General features: G+C 44.0%; 1 pseudogene; it reads left to right on the top strand.

The window, feature by feature from the left end:
* The first annotated feature begins 349 nt into the window (after nucleotides 1-349).
* LOC100460354 (putative elongation factor 1-alpha-like 3) lies at nucleotides 350-1,476 on the top strand (annotated as a pseudogene).
* Nucleotides 1,477-10,505: the final 9,029 nt, after the last annotated feature.

Genomic DNA, 10,505 nt, shown 5'->3' with positions numbered 1-10,505 from the left:
AACTCTCCTATACTGCTAGTGCGAGTGCAAAATGGCACAGGACATTTTTTTCCCCAGAGAGCCTATTGTTTAACATTTACAGCTCGGCAGCGGGGGCATGTGTGAATATGTATATCAGGCAGAGTTCTTAGTTGCAGACAACAGACTCTAGTTTAAGCAGATCGACAAAGAGGCATTTAGAGAATTTGAGAAGGTGGCTGCTCAGATGGGAAAGGGTTCCTTCAAGTAAGCCTGGGTCTTGCATAAACTGAGGGCTGAGAGTGAGTGTTGTATCACCATTCACCTCTCCCTGTGGGAACTGGAGACCTGCAAGTGTTGCGTGATCATCACTGATGCCCCAGGACACTGAGTCTTTACCAAAAACATGATTACGGGAACATTTGGGGCTGTCTATCCTGTCCTGACTGTTGCTTCCATTGATGAATCTGAACCTGTTATCTCCAAGAATGGGCAGACCCATGAGCACACCCTTCTGGCTCACACTGAGTGTGAAACAACTAATTGTTGGTGTTAAGAAAATGGATGCCACTGAGCTACCTTAATGCCAGAAAAGATATGAGGAATTTATTAAGGAAATCAGCACCTACATTAAGAAATTGCCTACAGCCCAGACACAGAAGCATTTGTGCCAATTATCAGTGGGAATGGTGACAGAAGGCTGCACCCAGGTGCTTATATGCCATGGCTCAAGGGATGGAAAGTCACCCGTAAAAATGGCCATGCCCATGGAACCATACTGCTGGAAGCTCTGGATTGCATTCTGCCACCAACTTGTCCAACTAACAAGCCCTTTCGTCTGCCCTTCAGGGAGGTCCACATATTGGTGGTATCAATACTGCCCCTTTGGGCCAAATGGAGACTGGTGCTCTCAAGCCTAGCGTGGGTACTACACCTTTGCTCAAGTCAACATCACAACTGAAGTCTGCTGAAATGCACTATTAAGCTTTGAGTGGAGCTCTTCCTGGGGACAACGTGGGCTTCAGTGTCAACAACATGTCTGTCAAAGATGCTTATTGTGGCAACCTGGTTGGTGACAGCACAAATGACCCATCAATGGAAGCAACTGGCTTCACCACTCAGGTGATTACCCTGAACCATCAAGGCCAAATCAATACTGGCTGTGCCCCTGTGCTGGATTGTCACATGGCTCATATTGCTTGCAAGTTTGCTGAGCTGATGGAGAAGATTGGTCACCATTCTGGTGAGAAGGTGGAAGATGAACCCAAATTCTTCAAATCGGGTGATGCCGCCATTGTTGATATGGTTCTGTGTGTAGAGAGCTTCTCTAACCGTTTTCTTCTGGGTCCCTTTGCTGTTGATGATGTGATACAGACAGTTGCTGTGGATGTCATTAAAGCAGTGGACAAGAAGCCTGCAGGAGCTGGCAAGGCCACCAAGTCTGCCCAGAAATCTCAGAAGGCCAAATGAATATTAGCCCTAATACATGCCACCCGAGTCTTAATCAGTGGTGGAAAAAGTCTCAGAACTGTTTGTTTCAAGTGGACATTTAAGTTAATAGTAAAAGACTGGTTAACAATAAATGCATCATAAAACATCCAGAAGGAAAGGAGAATGTTTTGTGGACCATTTGTTTTTTTGTGTGTGTGATAGTTTTTTGAAGTTATTAGTTTTTAAAATCAATACTTATTAATCAGAATCTATTTGACCAAACATCAGTCACAGGATTTTGAGACCCATGAAAAAAATGTTTATTGAGGAAAAAAAGGTCCAGTGTGACAAAATTAACCTAAAATTACATTTGCATGTAGGAGGGAAAAATGTTTTTTAATGATTGTTTTCATTCATTGGGTGAAAGCAGAGGCATTGAGTTAGATTTAGGTGATTGCTCCTAAATCACTATCAGACCCCAGAGATCCAAGTGAGCGCCCCCAGGAACAGGCTGCACATCAGGAGACAGTGGGCATTGTTGCCTGCCTAGCACCTCCTCCACTTTTTGCCACAGTGCCTATCTTCTCCTTTGGGGTGCTCCCTTCTCCCCACCCCATGTGGTCCTATCAGTCAAGTTTCCTGCCCACTTACCCACCGAAGCCTTGGAAACATGTCCCAAGTCAGGCCAGTGCTCCCCAAGAAATCTGAATCTTGAGCCAAATGACAAAAGGACCAAAAAAAAAAAAAGTCAGCAAAAATAAAGTCGTTCCCATGTAGTCCCCTCAAATGGCTGTCCATCAATCCCTGCTTCAGAGACTGCTCCCCACCCCCAGAGCTGCCCTGTTCCTGATGCTTTTGAGGTCTCATTGCAAAACTCCTCCACCAAGCCTGTGAGCTTTCTGACACCCTTCTCATGGATGGCTGTTCTGTTTAAGTTGGCTACAGTCTGTTTCTGTTGTTTGCCACCAAAGATCACTAGCTGACATGCCAGTGCTGTAGTTGAGAGAGGCTTGCTTTTTTCCTGTTGGGGCATGTTTTGGTTAATTCTTGCTCACCAGATCATGGGGTATGGTAGATTGATCATTATAATAATGGCCCCTGATGAGTCCATGCCCATTTACAATGTGGCATTGCTCTCCCTCCCATCAAGACTTCACCCTTGGAGTTTATTTCTGTACCTCCTTGCATATGGGCTGGCTTTGTCTATTTATTATTTTAACCCATAAAATATCGTGGAAGTGATGTGTGTGGTTTCATGAGTCTAGGCCTTAAGAGACCTTGCAACTTCCATCTTCAACTTCTTGGAAACCTGAGACCGCCATGCTGTGAGGAAGCCCATGCCGGCCTCCTGGATGATTATCAGCCATTTAGAGAACTGAGGCATCCCGCCAACAGCCAGATGTGTGAGTGAGGGCATCTTGGACTCTTCAGCCCAGCTTAATCATAAGATGACAACAGTCATGTGTGTATACCCAGATGAAACCAGCAGAAAAACTACCAAGATTGCCAACCCACAGAAATGTGAGAAATAATTAATGGTTGTATTTTAAGCCACTAAGTTAGACAATCAATTGATGAGGAAAGAAATGTAGCGCAGGACACAGCAGCTATGAAACACTGGTAGCAGTGGCAGCAGTGGCAGCAGTGGCAGCAGCATCATGTGCATGGCTGGGGTGTGTATATGCGTGTGTGGAGGGCAAACTGGAGTGGAAATGGACTCCAGCTGCAAGAAACAGTCCATATGTTAATGATGGAGGATGTCCAGGTTCTTGGCGTCTTGAACAAAGAATTGGACACAACGCACAAACAAAGCAAGGAAGGAATGAAGGGTTTTATTGAAAATGAAAGTACACTCCACAGTGTGGGAGCGGGCCTGAGCGTAGGAGCTCAAAGGCCCTGTTACAGAGTTTTTGTGAGTTTAAATACCCTCTACTTGGGGCACACCCTATGTAAATGAAGAGGATGAAGTAAAGTTACAAAGTCATATACGGCATATGCCTTTTAGTTATTTCTGTGGTTTACAATAACTTAACATAACTATAATTGTGATTGGTAACATATACTTAGACGTTAGAATTTTAGAAATCCTATAAAATTTCAGAATATATATTAGTATTATTCACTAAAATGTAACCTAAAGAAGATTGAGCATCATTTTGGCAATCCCATGTACCTGAACACGTCAAATAATCCTGTTTACCTCTCTTTTCTGGACATTTCAGGGGCCTTCTGAAGTATTTGAAAAGCCAGATGCCAGGGAAGACAATTTTGAAACTGAAGTTTGATTTTGGGAATTACAGATTACCACAAGTTATTTATTTTGCCAAACTCACGACTCAGAAATTTTAAAGAAGCAAAAACCTTATAACCCTTTTGAATTTAGTCAACATGTTCACACAGAGAACCTCTTCTGCAAGATTAATTTTCACAATTTTTCCACCACTTTTTTGAACCTTCAGCTTTCCTTATCTAACTTAAAACAATCCTTTAACCCTCAGCAAAAGTTTACATTTCCATGCCTTCATATACCCTTTTACTAAAAAAAAACACATATTTTACTGTTCTTACACACCTTACAGACAATAAATTAAAGAACATAAAACTTCCTGAAGTTGACAATCATGCAATAGTTAAGTAAAAGGAGGTCCCTAATCTTAGGAAATACGCATTAAGGTATTTAGGGGTAAGTAACCATGGGATATGTAAATTACTCTCAAGTATGAAGGTAATTTATCCTTGAATGGGTTCAGGAAAAAATGTATATATGCAAAGGGGGTGGAAAGAAATAATAAATGGAGGAAAATGTTAGCAATAGGCAAATCTGAATAAAGTACATAGATATATTTTGTACTATTCTTGAAACTTTTCTACAAGTTTGAAATTGTTTTCAAATAAAAAGCTTTAAAGTAATCTTTTAAGTCATTTATCATAGCAGTTTGTAATCCTACATTCCTGGATATCCAGAGACTTTTCTCCATATTTTTACTCTCTTCCATATTGTTGACCCCAAAATGCCAAAATACAGTCTGTTATTCTTGTTAATACAGACTCATTTTCAGAGTGGTGAGTTTGCTGAAATGGGTGATCATCATCTTGGGGAAAGAGGGGCATCTGAAGCAGCCTGTGTAAGGAAATTGACCCCACTCTAGGTGGAGCCAAATGGGTGCCGCCGAAGTTGGGGGGGATCAATGATTATGCCCAGGGTCGTCACTCTCCAATCAAAGCGCAGCCACTGCTTGGCTCCCTCTGGGATCCACCTCTGGGCAGGGAGGGCTTCCTCTTTCCATGTCCTCATGCAGCAGCAGCCCTCTTCAGGAAGTAGTAAGAAATGTGAGGAGAACATTATTTGCTGTCAGTTATCCACGAGGTATTTCTGTTTCCTCGTTGAGCAGCAACACTTGCATCAATGTGTGCCAGAAAGAAAACCAAAAACTGAATAGAGTCGCATGGCCAGGGAGTCCCAGCAGGCCCCTCTCATGCTCTCTCACTCCTGATCTGCCCTCAGCCCACGGCTAGTGAAACACATTTCTGGAGTCAAGGGTTTGGAGAGAACACAGCCATAGCGAGCACAGTCCTCCACTTCCAGCCCCCTACTTCCCTCCACTGTGACAGCATCAGCGAAGCAGCTGGTATCTCGCTGTTCCTGTTCACAGGAATTATTGTCTTGAAGCCTCACAGCAACCCAATGAGGGAGACATGGCCACCGTACAAATATGAAAGATGCAGAGGTCAACTAGCTTGAAAGGGTCAGGCCTCTAGTAACTTGCACAGGGGCGGAAGCCAGACCTGGTTCTGGTAATGCCGAGCTCTGGGGCATAAAGTTTCCCACTTCATGTACCGAGCAACCTCCACCAACAATTTCCTTGGGTTCCACCCCATTTATTATACCACAGAAAAGGCAAAGCCTATCCCTGTGTTTGGCCCAGAAAAGGAAGACAAGACCCTTAGACCAAAGCCCATTTTCTCTGGAATACCACCAAAAATGGTGCAGGACCTGGAGTGCTGGCATTGCCCTCGGATGCTGCTCCAATGTAACTGAATAACCTGTTAATGGACAATAAGACTAAGATGAAAAAGACTTGCAAGGTCTTGAATGGGGCATTATGTCTGGGTACTAGGCCTTCCTTGAGATTCTCAAAACACTCTGCTTCTCCAGGTTTGTTCTCTAGGTACACCTTGATACAAGCTGTCTGCTGTTGCCTGGACATCTCCTACATGTCCCAGACCACCAACCAAGCTTCCCTGGAAACTCTCCTGAGCTATCCCTTCCACCAAAGGCTTGGGAATTCTTGCTGGATCATGTCAGGAGACCTTGTTGCCACCTGTACGTAAGCACTCTCCACATTGTTGTGGCTGTGTGTCTGTCTGTCCATCCATTTTCTCAGCAGACTGTAAATCCTTTCATCAGGGCTCAGTGACATTTGTCCGTATGTGTCCAGAAACTAGCAGAGTCGCCAACATAGACTGTTGAATAAATGAATGAATGAACAAACAAATTAGTGAGCCCCAGGATTGTTAGTTTTGAGCCATGGCCCAGTCACTTTCTTTGATCTTGAGCAAGTCAGTTGCCTTCTAGGTGGCTTCATCTGTGCAGTGGTGAAGAATCTTCTCCGACACATATCTGTTCCAGAAAAAAAAGTAACATCTGCTAGAGCATTTTCAAATGCAAGATACCGTTCCCATGTGCATTATCCTTATGGCTTTAAGGAAGAAGGGCATGATCGAAGAGCTTTATAAGGTGGAAGGCACAATGTAAAATCTAGTACACCTGTGGTTCTCAGCCTCAGCTGCTCATCAGAGCCACCTACAAAATTTCACTGGCTTTGGATGCAGCCTGGGCACCAGGATTTTCAAAACTTCCCCAGGTGGCTGTAATATGCAGCTTAGATTGAGACCACTGGTAGACTCAGGCATGTGATGCTTGCCACTCTCCTATTTGGAATAGACTAAAGCAGTGGCTCTCAAAATTTAGGCACATTACTATTAGCTGGAGGCTTGTTAAAACCTAGATTTCTGGAAAGAGGGGGCAAAGCAAGATGGCCAAATAGAAGTCTCCAGCAATCGTTCCCCTACCTGTTTGAAATGCTTGTTCCCCAGTACTGTAAAGAAATAGCACTTGAACATAAATTTAAGTTACTCATCAAGGCCATTTTTACTTTCTGCAGAAAGGGTACACTCACCAGCAGTTTTGCCACAAGAGTACACCGAACAAAGGAGACAGGGTTATTTATAATCTGACGCGTCCACCCTACTGCTGTGTCTGGTTTTCATTGGCTGGAACGGGACCTCACAGTCTGTATTTGTCCCGATTGGCTAGCAACTTAGAACTTTTTTAAAAGAGGCAAAGGCAGAGGAGAACAAACGAAGGAGGAAGTAAATTGTGGAATGCTGAGAAAGGTAAAAACACCTTCAAATAAGGAAGAGGAACAGGCTATGAGCTAATGCTTGCTTGGATCAGTATAAGCATGCCAGCATATTTAGGCTAAATTGTGGGAGCTAGGAACATAAAGTACATTGATTTATTTATCACAGCTAGTAGATATTTAAGAATGTTAGCACAGGTCTTTGAATAAATTTTGCTTCTAAGAGAAGTTACTATTTATTCCTAATTAAATGGGGAGGAAAGTCTTTGAAGAGGACCCTCTACTTTACTTTTTATAATTCCCCCTCTTTTTATTTCATAATTCCTCTTCAAACTTGTTTAATATGTTTTAACTTAATTGCTTTGCTTGACCTTCTAAGAGAAGTAATTTTTCGGCTAGCAGATATTTAAAAATGTTAGCACAGGTCTTTGAATAAATTTTGCTTCTAAGATAAGTTACTATTTATTACTAGTTAAATGGGGAGGAAAGTCTTCGAAGAGGAACCTCTACTTTACTTTTTACACACCCAACAGAGGAACACCAAATTGAACAACTGTCTACACAAAAAGACATCTTCATAAAAACCAAAAATCAGGTAAATGATCACAATACCTGGTTTAAACATCATATTAAGGAAAGAGGCACCAAAGAGGGTAGGAAAGACAGTCTTGAGTTGCCTTTATCGCCCATCCCCTATCCCCCGGCAGTAGCCACATGGTGCGGAGAGAGAATCTGTGCACTTAGCGGAGGGAGAGTGCAGTGATTATGGCACTTGGCATTGAAACTCAGTGCTGCCTTGTCACAGTGCAAAGCAACACTGGGCAGAAATCAGCTGACATTTATGGAGACAGCTTTTAGACCAGCCCTAGCCAGAGGAGAATCGCCCATCCCAGCGGTTGGAACCTGAGTTCCAGCAAGCCTCACTACTGTGGACTAAATCGCTCCGGGTTCTAAATAAACTTGAAAGGCAGTCTGAGCCACAAGGACTGCAATTCCTGGGCAAGTCTTGATGCTGTGCTGGGCTTGGAGTCAGTGGACTTGGTGTGCACATGACTTAGGGAGGCAACAGCTAAGGGAGTATTTGCATGTCCTCCCTCAACCCCAGGCAGAGAAGCTAACTCCAGGAGAGATTCCTTCTCTCTGCTTGAGGAGAGGAGAGGGGAGAGTGAGGAGGACTTTGTCTTGCAACGTGGACACCAGCTCAGCCACAGTAGATAAGGCAATAGGCATTCCAGGCCCTAGGTCCCAGATGACATTTCTAGACACAGTCCAGACCTCAAAGACCTTCAAGGGAAGGACCCAGTCTTGACAAGATTTATGACCTGCTGACTAAAGAGCCCATGGACCCTGAATAATTGGCAGTGGTAGCCAGGCAGTACTCACCACAGGCCTTGGGTGAGACTCAGAGCCATACTGGCTTCAGGTGTAAATCAGCATATTGTCAACTGTGGTGGCTATGAGGAAAGCCTACTTCAGCTTGAGAAAAAGAGGGAAGAGCAAAGGGGAGTTTTTCTTGCAGCTCCACCACCACAGTGGAGTAGAGAACCAAGTAGGCTCCTGGGGCTGCTGATTCTAGGCCTTTGCTCTTAGGCAGAATTTCTGGACCTGCCCTGGGCCAGAGGGGAGCCCATTGCCCTGAAGGGAGAGTCTCAGGACTGACAGCATTCACCACACACTGACTGGAGAGCCCTTGGGTCTTGAGTGAACATCAGCAAAAGCCAGACACTATTTACCATGGGCCTGTGGTAATGGTGGCCATAAGAAGAGACTCCTCTGCTTGAGGAAAGAAAAGAGAAAGGTGGGAAGGACTTTGTCTTGGGCTTTGGTGCCAGCTCAGCCACAGTAGAATAGAGCACCAGGTAGATTCCTAAGGTTCCCAACTCTAGGCCCCGGCTCCCAGACAGCATCTCTGCTGCTCCCAGGCTTGGGGAACTCATTGCTCTGAAGTGAAGGACACAAGCCTGGCTGGATTTGCCACCTGCTGATTGTGGAGTCCCTGGGGCCCTAAGTGAACATTGGTAGTAACCAGGCAGTGGTCACTGCAGGCCTTGGGCAAGACCCAGTGCTGTGCTGGCTTTGGGTCTGACCCAGTGTAGTCCCTGTTGTGGTGGTCACGGCAGTGCTTGTGTCATCCCACCCCCAGCTCCAGGCAGCTCAGCACAGGGAGAGAGACTCCATTTGTTTAGGGGAAAGTAAAAAAAAAGAGCAAAAGTCTCTGCCTGATAATCCAAAGAATTCTCCTGGATCTTACCCAAGACAACCAAGGCAGTACTTCTATGAGTCTGCAAGAGCCACAGCACTACTGAGTTTGGGGTGCCCCTAAAGCAGATATGGTTGCAGTGACAGAAGACTTAGATCACAACACTCAAGCCCCTTTGAATACTTGGAAAGCCTTCTCAAGAAGAAAAGGTAAAAGCAAGCTCAGACCACAAAAACTATGATCAATACCTAACTCTTTAATGCCTAGCCACCAAGAAACATCCACAAGCATCAAGACCATCCAGGAAAACACGACCTCACCAAATGAAAATAAATAAGGCATGAACAATTAATCCTGGAGACACAGAAATATGCGACCTTTCAGAGAATTCAAACAGCTGTTCTGAGGAAGCTCAATGAAATCCAACATAACACAGAAGAGGAATTCAGAATCCCATCAGATAAATTGAACAAAGAGATTGAAATAATTAAAAAGAATTAAGCAGAAATTCTGGGGCTGAAAAATGCAATTGACATACTGAAGAATGCATCAAAGCCACTTTCTCTCTTTCTCTCTCTCTCTCTCCCTCCCTTCCTCTCTCTTTCTCTCTCTTTTGAGACAGGGTCTTGCTCTGAAACCCAGGCTCTCTCTCTCTCTCTTTTGAGACAGGGTCTCGCTCTGTCACCCGTGATTGTAGTGGTGCAATCATGGCTCACTGCAGCGTTGACCTCCTGGGCTCAAGTGATCCTCCCCACTCAGCCTCCTGAGTAGCTGGGACTACAGGTGTGCACCACAGTGGGCTAATTTTTTTGTTGTTGTTTGTTTGTTTTGTCGAGACAGGGTTTTGCCTTGTTGCCCAGGCTTGTTTCAAACTCCTGGGCTCAAGCAATCCACTTGCCCCAGCCTCCCAAAGTGCTAGGATTACAGGCAGGAGCTGCCATGCCCAGCCCAGAGTCTATAAACAGCAGAATTGATCAAGCGGAAGAAATAATTAGTGAGCTTGATGACAGCCTATTTGAAAATACACAGAGGAGACAAACAGAAAGAATTTTTTAAAAATGAAGCCTGCCTATAAGATCTAGAAAATAGTCTCGAAAGGGCAAATCTAAGAGTTATTGACCTTAGAAAGGAAGTAGAGAGAGAGATTGGAGTAGAATGTTTATTCAAATGAATAATCACAGAGAACTTCCCAAACCTAGAGAAAGATGCTAATATTCAAGTACAAGAAGGTTATAGAACACCAAGCCGATTTAACCCAAAAAAGACTACCCCAAGACATTTAATAATCAGACTTCCAAAGGTCAAGGGTAAAGAGAGAATCCTAAAAGCAGCAAGAAAAAAGAAACAAATAATATACAGAAAAGCTCCAATCCGTCTGGCAGCAGACTTCTCAGTGGAAAACGTACAGGCCAGGAGAGTGGCATGACATATTTAAAGGGCTGAAAAAAACGCTTTCATTCTAGAATAGTATATCCAGTTAAGATATCCTTCAAACATAGAGAAAAAATAAAGGCTCCCCAGACCAAAAAAAGAAAAGAAAAGAAAAAGCTGAG

Source organism: Pongo abelii, chromosome 21 (assembly GCF_028885655.2).
Source record: "Pongo abelii isolate AG06213 chromosome 21, NHGRI_mPonAbe1-v2.0_pri, whole genome shotgun sequence".
Lineage (NCBI taxonomy): Eukaryota > Metazoa > Chordata > Mammalia > Primates > Hominidae > Pongo > Pongo abelii.
This window is presented reverse-complemented; position numbering and strand designations above follow the sequence as displayed.